This window comes from Hyla sarda, chromosome 12, assembly GCF_029499605.1.
Source record: "Hyla sarda isolate aHylSar1 chromosome 12, aHylSar1.hap1, whole genome shotgun sequence".
NCBI lineage: Eukaryota > Metazoa > Chordata > Amphibia > Anura > Hylidae > Hyla > Hyla sarda.
The window spans coordinates 23969792-23985554 of record NC_079200.1 but is presented as its reverse complement, the minus strand read 5'-3'; the positions used below and the strand labels follow the sequence as shown (position 1 = coordinate 23985554).

The 15763-nt window shown below is 44.4% G+C and overlaps 1 long non-coding RNA gene across 1 annotated transcript in view; it reads left to right on the top strand.

Moving 5' to 3' along the window:
• LOC130296948 (uncharacterized) overlaps positions 1 to 15763 on the top strand; it is a 68310-nt gene that overhangs the window by 534 nt on the left and 52013 nt on the right. Inside the window, exon 2 of the long non-coding RNA XR_008849345.1 lies at positions 1500 to 1584. This is a non-coding gene — a long non-coding RNA (uncharacterized LOC130296948). The remainder of the gene's footprint in view (positions 1 to 1499; positions 1585 to 15763) is intronic.

Here is a 15763-nt window from a genome sequence, read left to right as displayed (position 1 = left end):
GGAAACTGCGACCTACCTAATGTGGGGAATCTATGCTGCCTAATGTGGGGAATAGATGCTACCTAATGTGGGGAAACTGCGACCTACCTAATGTGGGGGAACTGCTGCCTACCTAATGCTCCCCCCCTGGCAGTAGCACCCTCATCATCCACTAGCAACACCCCCCCCCCCCCCCCCCCCCCCAGCAGCACCTCCATCAGCAGATCCTGATGGTGGATGATGGCGGTGCTCCTGCCAGGAGGATGATCCTGCCGATGGATGATACTGCCAGGGGGGATGGCTAGTAGCACCCTCATCATCCTCCAGCAACACCCCCCGAGTAGTAGCACCCCCATCATCCACTAGCAACACCACCAATACCCCCCTCCCGTCGTAATAGCATCAGCTAACGGATGTTGAGGGGTGTTACTGCGGTTGTGGTATTATATTCAGAGGGTGCACTGTATGGCAACGTTATATTCAGAGGGCGCAGTTTGTGGTAGTATTATATTCAGAGGATGCAGTTTGTGGTAGTATTATATTCAGAGGGCGCAGTTTGTGGTAGTATTATTAGAGATGAGCGAACTTACAGTAAATTCGATTCGTCACAAACTTCTCGGCTCGGCAGTTGATGACTTATCCTGCGTAAATTAGTTCAGCCTTCAGGTGCTCCGGTGGGCTGGAAAAGGTGGATACAGTCCTGGGAAAGAGTCTCCTAGGACTGTATCCACCTTTTCCAGCCCACGGGAGCACCTGAAAGCTGAACTAATTTATGCAGGAAAAGTTATCAACTGCCGAGCAGAGAAGTTTGTGACGAGTTGAATTTACTGTAGTTTGCTCATCTCTAATTATTATATTCAGAAGGCGCAGTGGGTGGTAGTATTATATTCAGAGGGTACAGTATGTGGCGGTATTATATTCAGGGGTACAGTATGTGGCAAATTTATATTCAGGGGTACAGTATGTGACAGATTTATATTCAGAGGTACAGTATGTGACAGATTTATATTCAGAGGTACAGTATGTGGCAGATTTATATTCAGAGGTACAGTATGTGGCAGATTTATATTCAGAGGGTACAGTATGTGGCAGATTTATATTCCGGGGGTACAGTATGTGGCAGATTTATATTCAGGGGGTACAGTATGTGGCAGATTTATATTCAGGGGTACAGTATGTGGCAGATTTATATTCAGGGGTACAGTATGTGGCAGATTTATATTCAGAGGGTACAGTATGTGGCAGATTTATATTCAGAGGGCGCAGTATGTGGTAGTATTATATTCAGTGGGTACAGTGTGTGGCGGTATTATATTCAGGGGCACAGTATGTGGCAGATTTATATTCAGAGGGTACAGTATGTGTTGGTATTATATTCAGAATGTACAGTGTGTGGTAGTATTATATTCAGAGGGTACAGTGTATGGAAGGTTTATAATCAAAGAGTATAGTGTATAGTAGTATTATATTTAGAAGATACAGTGTCTCTCAGGTTTATAATAATAATTGTTTTCATATAGAGGATGAGAATGCGCTGACATAGTGAGGAGACGTCTGGGCGTCACATTCTACAGACAGAAGTTTTAGCTGGAACAAGTCCTGGCGGTATGTACCATCTGAATTAGATAAGGGAAGACTATAGAGAAGACGTCACCTGTAGTCACTGATATCATTGTACATTCTCCTCACTATAGAGAAGACGTCACCTGTAATCACTGATATCATTGTGTATTCTCCTCATTATAGAGAAGACGTCACCTGTAGTCACTGATATCATTGTGTATTCTCCTCACTATAGAGAAGACGTCACCTGTAGTGACTGATATCATTGTGTATTCTCCTCACTATAGAGAAGACGTCACCTGTAGTCACTGATACCATTGTACATTCTCCTCTCTACATCAGAGCTGTAGTCACTTGTCAGTTCTACAGTTAGGTCAGTGAAACTACAACTCCCAGCATAACCTCACCACTGCTCAAAGGGGTACTCTACTGGAAAACATTTTTTTTAATCAGCTGGTGCTACAAAGTTAAACAGATTTGTAAATTACTTCTATTTAAAAATCTTAATCCTTCCAGTACTTATTAGCTGCTGTATAAGCGATTCACAGTAAGTTATTTTCCTTTTTAATTTATTTTCTGTCTGACCACAGTGCTCTATGCTGACACCTCTGTCCATGTCAAGAACTGTCCATAGTAGGAGCAAATCCCCATAGCAAACCTATCCTGCTCTGGACAGTTCCTGACATGGACAGAGGTGTCAGCAAATAGCACTGTGGTCAGACTGGAAAGAACTACACAGCTTCCTGTGGAGCATACACCAGCTTATAAGTACTGTAAGTATTAAGATTTTAAATAGAAGTAATTTAAAAATCTGTTTAACTTTCTGGCACCAGTTGATATAAAAGTAAATGTTTTCCAGTGGAGTACCCCTTTAAGTAATTCTGGGAGCTGTATATTTCAATGGTGAAAACTTCTTTAACACTTTCCCATTCTGTGGCAACTGGTATATCTGATTATTATACTGGAATTTCTCATAATGCGCTACAACAGTGGTGTCTGTCACAACAGGCTAAAAACTTACTGAAGGGGGGGGGGGGGTAGGTATGGGGGTGACACCATTTTCTACCGCACCGGGTGACACCAACCCTAGCAACGCCACTGCTGAATGGTCATGTGTTCTCAATGGAGGTTGGAGGGGTAAGCTGCTGCCAGACTCCTCTTTTTTTCCCTCTTTTGTCAAAGTTAAAAGTTGCCTTACAATCTAGACCAGCAGCCTCCAAACTGTGGACCTGCAGAGGCTGCAAAACAACAACTCCTTGCATGCCCAGACAGCCGTTGGCTGTCTGGGCATGCTGGGAGTTGTAGTTTTTGCAACCCCTCAAGGTCCACAGTTTAGAATCCATAGGTCTAGACAACCAGCCAGTCCTGCCAAAGTCACCAGGTTTCGCTAACTTTTGACTAAAGTGTATGAGGTCCTTAAAGGGGTATTACAGTGGAAAACTTATTTTTTTTATATCAACTGGTGCCAGAAAGTTAAACAGATTTGTAAATTACTTCTATTAAAAAATCTCACTCCTTCCAGTACTTATTAGCTGCTTAATACTACAGAGGAAATTCTTTTCTTTTTGGAACACAGAACTCTCTGCTGACATCACGTGCACAGTGCTCTCTGCTGACATCTCTGTCCATTTTAAGAACTGTCCAGAGTAGGAGAAAATCCCCATAGCAAACATATGCTGCTCTGGACAGTTCCTAAAATGGACAGAGATGTCAGCAGAGAGCACTGTGCTCGTGATGTCAGCAGAGAGCTCTGTGTTCCAAAAAGAAAAGAATTTCCTCTGTAGTATTCAGCAGTCAATAAGTAATTGAAGTGGCTCCATTCACTTCAATGGAACTGAGTGGCAGAACCACACCCAACCTGGAGACGGACGGGGAGTGGTTTTTGAAAAAAAAAAAACCGCTCTGTTTTTCGATTCCTGGATAATGCCTTTAACAAGCCCCTGATGCTTACTGATGTGGATGGTAACCGGTATGGTAATCTTTTAGGTTAAAAAGTCACGTAGGAAAGGAGACCATACACGATGAGATGTCTTCTTAGACAGTTGTGGTCAGTCAGACACTTCTGCACTACTGGTGTAACCGGTACAACAGGGGTCTGACATTTCCCAATGGTAAAAGAGGATTATGATGTTGCATAGAACAACTAATATATGAGCATTAGAAGGAACCATCAGAACCATCCAAAGGATAGGGGATAAGATGTCTGATCGTGGGGACCCCCGCGATCTCGGCTGCGGCACCCCAAACATCTGGTGCATGGAGCAAACTTTGCTCCATGCCGGATGGCTGGCGATATGGGGAGGAGATTCGTGACATCATGGCCATGCCCCCTACATGAAAGTCTATGGGAGGGGGCGTGGTCGTGATGTCACGAGCCTCTGGCACTGCACCCGACACTCTAAACGAACACCAGGTGCAGCAGGGAGATGGCGGGGGTCCCCAGCGGCGGGACCCCCTGATCAGACATCTTATCCCCTATCCTTTGGGCTCCCATAGACTTGAAGTGACAAGTAGCTATGACGTCTCGAGCTCCCGCCGTCGGCTCCAGCGTTCGGAACAGTTTGTTCCAAACACTGAGCAGCGGAGTATCCCTTTAACAGCTTCATATACAGTGACCCCCCCCGACCTACGATGGCCCCAACATACAATCATTTCAACATACGATGGCCTCTCAGAGGCAGCATCAACATACGTTGCTTTTGTATGTCGGGGCCATCGCATAAACGGCTATCCGGCAGCGCAGACTGTTTCAGCTGCCACCGGATAGCCGTTTACGGTGCCTTGTGTGATCCGCTGACGATCACTTACCTGTCCTCGGCGGGATCCCCTGCATCGTCGGCGTTCTCCCTCATCGTCATCACGTCGATGCGCACACCGTCCCGTCATCCAATAGGAGCGGCGTGCGTAGCGACATGATGGCGGCGACGGAGAGCGAGGATGCCAGGGAAGCAGAGGCCTTACCGGAGCGTCGGGGACACCCCGGGGACGCGACGAAGTCGATGGAAGGAGACATCCAGGGCAGCGGTGATGGTCCGGAGCGGCGGGGACAGGTGAGTATAACCTCCAATACCAATGGTCTTCAACCTGCGGACCTCCAGATGTTGCAAAACTAAAACTCCCAGCATTGCCAACGGCTGTCCGGGCATGCTGGGAGTTGTAGTTTTGCAACATCTGTAGGTCCGCAGGTTGTAGACCACTGTCCTATACTTTACATTGCACGGATTCCTCAACATACGATGGTTTCAACATACGATGGTCCATTTGGAAAGGATTACCATCGTATGTTGAGGGACCACTGTAAATTATGATGTCACCCAGTCCCTCCAAAATCACCGGATTTAGCCAATATTAATGTAAGTTCTACGCTCACCTTTAATTATGTTTACAGGTACCATCAGTGTTTGTTTTACGTTGCCTGATTGTTTGCTATACAGACAACTTCCATACACTTGACTTCTAATGACTTCACCGGAATATATCATACAATGGCTTATGGGTTTACAGGATCCTTAATCCATAGATTATAAAATAATTGAAGACAAATTAATCCATCGTGTAATTCGCTTTCAGATCCAATGGAATGACATCGATATATCAGCTCTATCAGACGCTGCTTTTAAATGTAAATCTTTTAGATGAATTCCCCTTAGGACAGTTACTTAATCATTTATCTCCCATAATGCCGGCTGCCTCCTTGAGGTTTTGTCTCTAAATAGATTTCTGTAAACTCAGCCATCTCTTACATGCTACTTAAAAAAAAAAGAGAAAAAAAAAAAAAAGAGAAAAAAAAAATCTGAACTTAAAGGGGTATTCCAGGCAAAAACTTTTTTTTATATATCAACTGGCTCCGGAAAGTTAAGCAGATTTGTAAATTACTTCTATTAAAAAATCTTAATCCTTCCAATAGTTATTAGCTTCTGAAGTTGAGTTGCTGTTTTCTGTCTAACTGCTTTCTGATGACTCACATCCCGGGAGCTGTCCAGCTCCTATGGGGATATTTTCCCATCATGCAAGGGATATTCTCCCATCATGCACAGCTCCCGGGACGTGACATCATCATTGAGCAGTTAGACAGAAAACTTCAGTAGCTAATAACTATTGGAAGGATTAAGATTTTTTAATAGAAGTAAATTACAAATCTGTTTAACTTTCCGGAGCCAGTTGATATATAAAAAAAAAGTTTTTGCCTAGAATACCCCTTTAAAAAACAAACAAACACACGCTCTAGTAAAATTATACAGGCAACTTCACATAGGGGTCTTTATTCTTCTTTACAGTGGTCCTTAAAGGGGTACTCCGGTGGAAAACATAAAAATAAAAATCAACTGGTGCCAGAAAGTTAAACAGATTTGTAAATCACTTCTATTAAAAAATATTTACCCTTCCAGTACTTTTTAGCAGCTGTATGCTACAGAGGAAATTCTTTTCTTTTTGAATTTCTTTTTTGTCTTGTCAGTGCTCTCTGCTGACACCTGATGCCCGTATCAGGAACTGTCCAGAGCAGGAGAAAATCCCCATAGCAAACCTATGCTGCTCTGGACAGTTCCTGACATGGACAGAGGTGTCAGCAGAGAGCACTGTGGACAAGACAAATAAGAAATTCAAAAAGAAAAGAATTTCCTCTATAGCATACAGCTGCTAATAAGTACTGGAAGGGTAAAGATTTTTTAATAGAAGTGATTTACAAATCTGTTTAACTTTCTGGCACCAGTTCATTTAAATAATAATAATAATGTTTCCACTGGAGTACCCCCTTTAAGCAAAGTCCCTACCCCCAAGTCTCCTTCATGTCTTATCTATGCCATCACATTGAACCTGATGGCCACACACTGAGCTCAGTGAGGAATTCAGCGTCTGGTGCTGGATGAGTAAAGGTTAGAGTTGCCACCTGGCCGGTATTTTGGCCACCCGGTCGGTATTTTTATATTAAAAATACCGGCAATGCAATGGCCGGTATTTATCCAACCAATCCTCCAACTCCTGGAATGTTGCACCATATACTATACCAGTGTTTCCCAACCAGAGTGCCTCCAGCTGTTGCAAAACTACAACTCCCAGCGTGTTCGACTGTAAAGTAGTATATAGTATAGGTCAGTGTTTTCCAACCAGGGGTGCCTCCAGCTGTTGCAAAACTACAACTCCCAGGATGCCCGGACAGCCTTTGGCTGTCCGGGCATCCTGGGAGTTGTAGTTTTGCAACAGCTGTGGGCACCCCTGGTTGGGAAACACTGACCTATACTATATACTACTATATATAGTCCAACATGCTGGGATTTGTAGTTTCCGTTTGGGGCAGCTGCTGAGCCACGGGCTGTATCAGGGCATGCTGGGAGTTGTAGTTTTGCAAGAGCTGGAGGCACCCCTGGTTGGGAAACACTGACCTATACTATATACTACTATATATAGTCCAACATGCTGGGATTTGTAGTTTCCGTTTGGGGCAGCTGCTGAGCCACGGGCTGTATCAGGGCATGCTGGGAGTTGTAGTTTTGCAAGAGCTGGAGGCACCCCTGGTTGGGAAACACTGACCTATACGATATACTACTATATATATAGTCCAACATGCTGGGATTTGTAGTTTCCGTTTGGGGCAGCTGCTGAGCCACGGGCTGTATCAGGGCATGCTGGGAGTGGTAGTTAGTAACTAACTGCAACTCCCGAATTTAATTAAAAAAAAAAAAAAAAGCAATAAAAAAATCCACATCAAAGCAAAAATGGTCCTTTTTAAAACTACAGATCAGGGCGCAAAAAATGAGCCTCATACAGGTTTGTAGAAGGAGAAATAAAAAAGTTAAAGGGGTCAGAATAGGACAAAATTTCCCCCGTTTATGTGTATCCTGTGATGTCACGCATATATAATTAATTATGCAAATTAGCTCGGCCGGTATTTTTTTGCAGGAAAGGTGGCGACCCTAGTAAAGATATAAGATATAGAGAGAGGACTTATCGTAGTACCTTGGTTGGGTCTTCTGGGCCGGGAGTTTCGCTTCAATAAGATCCTGCATCGTCCTTATGTTATGGAGCTGGCCGCACAGGCTTAAAGATAAACAGGGAGTCAGTACGTAAGCAAACACATGAACTTCGATTTCTTCATACGTTTTGTTTGTCTTGGGAGGAACCAGTCACTGTTTTAAGACTTACAAACACCAGTAATAATATTATGCACTGAGTCTGCAGTTTAAAGGGGTACTCCGATGAAAAACATTTTTTTTTTTAAATCAACTGGTGCCAGAAAGTTAAACAGATTTGTAAATGATTTCTATTAAAAAAATCTTAATCCTTCCAGTACTTCTCAGCTGCTGTATACTACAGAGGAAGTTCATTTCTTTTTGAATTTCCTTTCTGTCTGACCACAGTGCTCTCTGCTGACACCTCTGGAGCAGGAGAGGTTTGCTATGGGGCTTTGCTCCTACTCTGGACAGTTCCTAAAATGGACAGAAGTGTCAGCAGAGAGCACTGTGGTCAGACAGAAAGGAAATTCAAAAAGAAAAGAACTTTCTCTGTAGCCTACAGCAGCTGATAAGTACTGGAAGGATTACGATTTTTAAACAGACGTAATTTACAAATCTGTTTAACTTTCTGGCACCAGTTAATTAAAAAAAAAAAAAAAAAAGATTTTTTTTTTCTAGTGGAGTACCCCTTTAAGGTCCTTTCACCTTTCCTGGTAAGTTTTATCCTGCAATCCATGTACTAGTTTAGTATCTTCTCTGAACTCTCTCTAGAGTATCTATATCCTTCTGGAGATACAGCCTCCAGTACTGCGCACAATACTCCAAGTGAGGTCTCACCAGTGTTCTGTACAGCGGCATGAGAACTCCTCCCTATACACACATGAGCACTACTCTCTTTCTACTGCTTATACCTCTCCCTATACACCCATGAGCACTTCTCTCTTTCTACTGCTTATACCTCTCTTTATACACCCATGAGCACTTCTCTCTTTCTACTGCTTATACCTCTCCCTACATATCCAAGCATTCTGCTAGAGTTTCCTGCTGCTCTATTACATTGTCTTCCTACCTTTAAGTCTTCTGAAATAATTACTCCTAAATCCCTCTCCTCAGATACTAATGTCAGGGCTGTGTCAAATAATCTATATTCTGCCCGAGGGTTTTTACGTCCCAGGTGCATTATTTTGCACTTATCCACATTAAATTGCAGTGTCCAGAGTTCTGACCAATCTTTTAGTTTACCTTAATCCTTTTTAATTTGGCGGATCCCTCCAGGAACATCAACCCTGTTACATATCTTTGTTTCATCCGGAAAAAGACCAACACCATCGAGACCTTCTGTAATATTACTGATGAAGATAAGAAACAAATTGGGTCCCAGTACAGATCCCTGAGGTCCCCACTGGTGACAAGACCTTGTTCTGAATATTCTCCATTGACTACAACCCTCTGTTGTCTGTCACTCAGCCACTGCCTAATCCACTCAACAATATGGGAGTCCAAGCTCAATGATTCTAGTTTATTGATAAGTCTTCTATATCCTCTTAAGGACGCAGGGCATACCTGTACGCCCTGCGCCCCGGTCCCGGTATATAACGCGGGGTCACACTGTGACCCCCGTGTCATACTGGGTTGGTCTCGGCAGCTTATGACAGCCGGGACCCTGGGCTAATAGTGTGTGGCACCAATCGCTGTGCCGCGCACTATTAACCCTTTAGATGCGGCATTCAAAGTTGATCGCCACGTCTAAAAGGAAAGTGAAAGCTTCCCGGCAGCTCAGTCTGGCTGATCGGGACCATCGTGGTGAAATCGCAATGTTCCGATCAGCTGGAATGCGAGCGGAGGTCCCCTTACCTGCCTCCGTCACGTCCGATCCGCGATTGATTGCTCTAAGCCTGAAATCCAGGCTTGAGTAATCGACCGCCGATAACCCTGATCTTTGCTGTGGCAATGATCTGTGTATGAGATCGGTATGTGCAGCGTAATAGCCACCAGTGGGGCTATATTACTGCAATAAAGAAAAGGGTGAAAAAAAAAGTTAATAAAGATCATTTAACCCCTTCCCTAATAAAAGTAAGAACCCCCCCCCCCTTTTCCCATACAAAAAAAACTATGTAAATAAAAATAAACATATGCGGTATCGCCGCGTGCAAAAATGTCCGAACTATAAAAAATATATTGTTAATTAAACCGCACGGTCAATGACGTATGCACAGAAAAATTTCAAATCCAAAACAGCGTATTTTTGGTCAGTTTTTAAATCATGAAAAAATTAATAAAAAGCGATAAAAAGTCTGATCAATATAAAAATGATAAACATAAAAACTTAAGATCATGGCGCAATAAATGAGCCCTCACACCGGCCCATACGCGGAAAAATAAAAAAGTTATATGATTTTTTTTAGAAGTACGACAAAATCAAACCTATATAAGTAGGGTATCCTTGTAACCGTATGGAGCTACAGAATAAAGAAAAGGTGTCATTCTTACGGAAAAATGCATTGCGTAGAAACAGAAGTCCCCAAAAGTTACAAAATGGCGTTTTTTCTTCAATTTTGTCGAACAATGATTTTTTTTTCCCGCTTCCCCGTGGACATTTTGGTAAAATGACTAATGTCACTGCAAAGTAGAATTGGTGGTGCAAAAATAAGCCATCATATGGAATTTTAGGTGCAAAATTGAAAGCGTTATGATTTTTATAAGGTGATGAGGAAAAAAGGAAAAACCCTGCGTCCTTAAAGGGGTTGTGCGCTGCCCTGCCTTTCCGAGCTCCGCTTGCAGCGTCATTACTCCGAACGCTGTGTGCGGGCTTCCGTGTTCGTGGCCGCCCCCTCGTGACGTCCCGCCCGCACCCTCAACCAAAGTCTATGGGAAGGGGGCGCGACCTCTGTCACATAGACTTTGGTTGAGGGGCCGGGCGTGACGTCACGAGGGGGCGGCCGCGAACATGGAAGCCCGCACACAGCGTTCGGAGTAATGAACTTCCGGACGCTGCGAGCGGAGCTCCGAAAGGCAGGGCAACGCACAACCCCTTTAAGGGGATATTTTTCTATAAGCCGTCATAGATCCCTTGTTACAATCTGTATGTCTAAAATAACAATAGTAAATCAACCACTTATGTTACAGTTCTTCAGCACTGTCACGGCCCGTTGTATAGTAAAAACATTTCCACGCTGTCATCCCCATGATAAGGGCTGGGCTAGACATGTTCACGGCTGTTGTGTACTTAGATTAAATATAACCTGGCAGTCTGTACATTTTGCACTCCTAGGGACTCTCTAGAGCAACACCTTAAAAAGAATGGTACTTACTGATCTTGTGATAAGAGTCCGGAGATTGTCACCTTGTCGCTGTCATTGTGACATCTTCACACAAGACCCAGCAAATCACTATAGAGATCAGGATATTCCTCAGACATCTGCCACGCTGGACAATAGGAAAGTTTATCTTTCCTCAGAATGCAGCTTGTTCGGAAGGTTCCTTTCACCAAGAATGCTGCTTGTCAAGTTTCTAACCAATTGTAGATCTTCTCTCAGGTGCTGCACTTAAAGAGTATGTGGTGAACCAGGAGAGTAACGGTGACTGGGGTGTTGAAGTGGTAGTGTAGGGTCTGGTGGTATAAACCCTTGAATGTCGTGACACCAGGGTACGGTTTCCTCAATAGTAATGTTCCTACTGCCAACTTTCCCACAAACGGCAGGGAAAATAACGGAATGTCCACAGCAGATTTGAGGAAAAAACTGAAGAAACTTTACTCGCGGAATTTATGAAACAGTCTTTAACATAACAGTCTTTTCAAGAGTAAACCGGGATACAAGTTCCTCACAGGTTTTGCTGGGACTTTGAAGCAATGAGCTTTGATGCAGGCTACTGTGCTACTCATTATAATATTTTAGCTGGTAGTAGTCACACAGGATTTGATAGATTGAGCTTTGTAATTCACGATTTAGTGGCTGCAGGTTCTTAGGCTTTGGGCCTAGATGAATTGAGATTTCTGCTTTGTGCTTTCTTGATAATCCGGAACTAAGAGAGAGAATTTAGTGGCTACAGCCCTTTATATAAAAAGGGGCTGGACAAAGCTCATTGGTCATCAAACCTGTAAGTTATGAACCCAGTGAATTCTGGGACATCACATGACCTCCAAGGTCCGTGCACAACAGTACACCACAACTGTATATCATGTGACCACAAAGGTCCTGTACATATATTCTCTATACATTAAATAAATATAAACACACTTTACATGAGGCTACCAATGGCAAGCCCTGCAGGAGTGCCCTATATGAATGGAGGGACTCTAGCTGAGGGGACTTTAGACAAGGGACAGGACAAAGTCCTGTACCAGGACACCACAAACCCCCTTACTTGATATAAGTCGTCCTCGACGTATGTCCCCTAAGGTAGAGGGACGGAATGGTCATAGGGCTGGATGCAGTCCTGAGCATTAATACAAATGTCCATATTCAGGCTGTTGATGAATAAGTGCAGAAAAATACTGTATATAGCGTCTCTGTGCATGTAAGAAACGTCCATACAGGCTCTAAAATTAACATACAAACAGGATTGTTGGGGATTGGATCACAACCAGGATGGTATGAATTTATCTATACATCCCTTTTGGTATTTCCATTTTACTTTACTTTATTATGCACCTATTGACTATGCATGAAATTTAATAACAAGTAACATTTGACTGACATTTGATTTTTTTTTCTTGACTGACAAATAGACTAATACATGACTAGAAGTATGTATAATGACTTTGATGTTTCTACATACCGTAATAAATTTCCCTTTCATTTTTTTTTTCATTTTGACATACCTTAGATATTATACCACACATTATTATACCACCTATTATTTTCTAGAGTTATACACTGGTTGTGGATTGGGTTGCCTGAGGCTTTCTGCCCAATGCCTTAGCTGCTAGGGTCTATCGGTGCTACACACTTACCCCTAGAACTATGGATTTGGAATACCTTCTGGCCAGGAAGAGCATCCTGAACACGTAAAAGACAAAAGAACATGTTAGTGCATGACATTAATGCATAACAGTGGTACGGACTGAGGTAGAGCATGTTACAGTCCCTAAGGCTTAAGTTTTTTGTTTTTGTGAGATAAATATATATATACATATATATATTTTTTTTTTTTTAAGTTATGTGTACTGGATTCTATGAAAGTATACTAGTGAAGTTTATGTACTATGTGTACACTGTAATGAATGAATAAAGTCAGTCTTGATATCTGATGGGAATATTTCCTTGGGTCGACCTTTGAGACCAATGCAACACCACCTCTTGGGTTTCAGGAGTATTCTCTTCTGTCAGACTTAAGTCCCAGAGGGACCAGCTTGAGGGCTGGAGGCAGGAGTTGTACTCAACTCTGGACTGAGGGAACCCATAGGGATTGGTAAGATTGGTTCTGGCCTTACTGGAGTTGCCAAGGGAGACAGGCTCACAGCAGGTGAGGAAACCAGGGACGGCTGTGCTGGAACTGGATAGGGCATTGCACAGAACACCGCAGGCTGGTCAGATGAGAACATCGGAATGTCCATCCATGGATGGATCCCTTCTCCTGGGACATATTCCCTCACAGGTCTAGCAGCTGTGGGAGCAGGAGGAAGAGATTCTGGCAGGCCCTCTCTGATGCACAATTTGATTCTGTTCCGATGAACCACCTGCGGCTCAAATTCAGTCCTCTCGAACTCGTAAACATCTGAGTCCAGGTATGGCACGGCAGTTATGGTATAAGGTTCCGTCTCCCAGATGGAATCCAACTTGTGTGTTCTGGGGAACTTCCTTAGCCAAACCCTGTCTCCCAGTTGTAACAGCTTAGTAGATGTGGCGGTTGTAACAACTTAGTAGACGTGGCGGTTGTAGTCTCTTTGCTGACATTCTTGGGCCCCGCCCATTTTCTTCCCAACAATCTCCTTAGTTTCCTGAATTCTCCTTTGATGTTCAGAGACCCAGTCTTGCGAGGCTTGTTTAGAGTTGTTGAAGGGTACTTGTAACCCAAAGGCTCGGTCCTTGGGAAGTTGCCCATGCCTTCCCATCATTAGAAAGAAGGGAGTGTACCCTGTGGAGCAGTGGATGGTGTTGTTGTATATCTCCAACAGTTCAGGCAAGAGCCGGTTCCACTCTTCATACTTTGGATACAGATGCTGCTCGCAGCATGTGTATGAAGACCTGGTTGATACATTCACACAAGCCATTCCCCTTGGGATGGTAGGCTGTAGTCTGGAGCTTCTTGCTGTCATGGAACTGGCACAACTCCTGAAACAGTTGAGCTTCGAAAGCTGTTCCCCGGTCCGTGAGGACCGACTCCGGACATCCCAGGGGCTGGACCCAGTTGGAATAGAACATCTGCGCAGCCGTCTTTGCCGTGAGGTCTTGACAGGCACTATCACTACCCACTTGGAATAGTGGTCTGCCATGGTAAGGGCGTAGGTGTACCCAGACAGCTGATTTCAGTTTGGATGGGATGAAGGGGTGCTCTCGCATTCTTGCGGAGATTCTTGGTGACGTTGCAGACTGTACATTCACTGCACCACTTTTCAATGTCTCCTCGCATCCCTACCCAATAGAACCTCTGTCGGATAGTGGCTTCGGTTTTGTGAATCCCAAAGTGTCCTGACTGATCATGATAGGCATTTAGGACCATGGCAGCATCTCTTCTAGGGATCAGGATCTGATGGAGTCGTTCACCAGAGACTGGATCCAACGAGTTCCTGTACAGCAGTCCTTTGTGGATAAACAGTCGGTTTCTTTGGCGCCACAACCTCTTCAATTCATAGTCCCATTTTGACCGGCATAGACGGGTTGGTACCTTTTTCAGGAGTAGGTAGTCCAACAGATCCCCCATGACTCGACTTTCGTCCTGTAGAGTCTTCCATGTATTGAGGTCCTCAGGAATCTTTGTAGATCCAGGTTCACGTCTTCCTGTGTAGTCAAGACATTCTGACTTACGAACCTCTGATAGAATGGGGGCATCTCCACGTCTTCCCACTAGTCCTCAAGAGGTGGCTCTTCGCCAGGGGCCATATGGGATAGCACATCAGCGTTCACGTTAGATTTGCCACTGCGGTATTTACTGTTGAAGTTGTAGTTGGCAAGTCTGGAGGCCCAACGCTGCTCAATGGCTCCCAATTTTGCAGTGTTCAAATGAGCCAACGGGTTATTGTTGGTGTACACAGTCCTTAAACTTTTCAGTCACGGCCCAGACCAAAGCTAGGAGCTACAGCTTGAAGGAACTGTAATTGGAGTCGTTCTTCTCTGCCCCTCGCAGGTGTCTGCTGGCATAGGCTATCACCCTTTCTTTACCGTCTTGCACCTGGGACAGAACAGTGCCTCGGCCTTCGAAGCTGGCATCGGTGTACAACCTGAAGGGCTGGCCATAGTCAGGATACGTCAGGGTAGGCGGCTCGGTGAGTAGGTACTTCAAAGCCCAGAACACCGTTTCCTGTTCTTCACCCCACTGGATCGGGAGTCTTCCGTTATAATTCTCCTTCCCAGTACCCCGGAGAAGGGATGTAAGGGGTCCAGCAATTTGGGCAAAGTGAGGGATGAAGTGCCGGTAGTAGCCAGCGAATCACAGGAAGCTTCTGATGTCCCGCACTATGCGTGGGGTAGGCCAATCCTTGACAACACTCACTTTTTCTGGGAGAGGCTGGACACCTTCTACGCTGACCACAGGACCAAGATAATGAACTCGTGGCTTCAGTTGATGGCACTTAGAGGGCTTGATCTTCAGTCCATGTTGGATTAGGATTTGAAACACCTCCTTCAAGTGGTCCAGATGTTCCTGGTAAGTCCTGGAGTAGACGATGACATCGTCCAGATATAGTAACACAATCTGGAAATTAAGGTGTCCTAGGCATCGTTCCATTAGGCGTTGAAAGGTGGCCTGGGCGTTGCATAGCCCAAAGGGCATACTTTTGAATTTGAAGAGCCCCATCGGTGTCACAAACGCTGTTTTCTCATGATCCTGCCATCGGCACTTGCCAGTATCCACTGGTCAAGTCTAGAGTAGAGAAGTAGGCAGCGGATCCTAGGGCAGTCAGGGATTCTTCAATCCGAGGCAGAGGGTAGGCATCTTTGTGGGTGACGTTATTCAGCTTCCGGTAATCCACAAGGAAGCGAATGGTCCCATCTTTCTTCTTGACTAGGACCAAGGGAGAGGCCCAAGGACTTTGGCTCTCCCGGATGACGTCAGCCTCCTTCATCTCGGTCAACATTTTTTTCACCCGTCTGGTACATACCAGGGGCCAC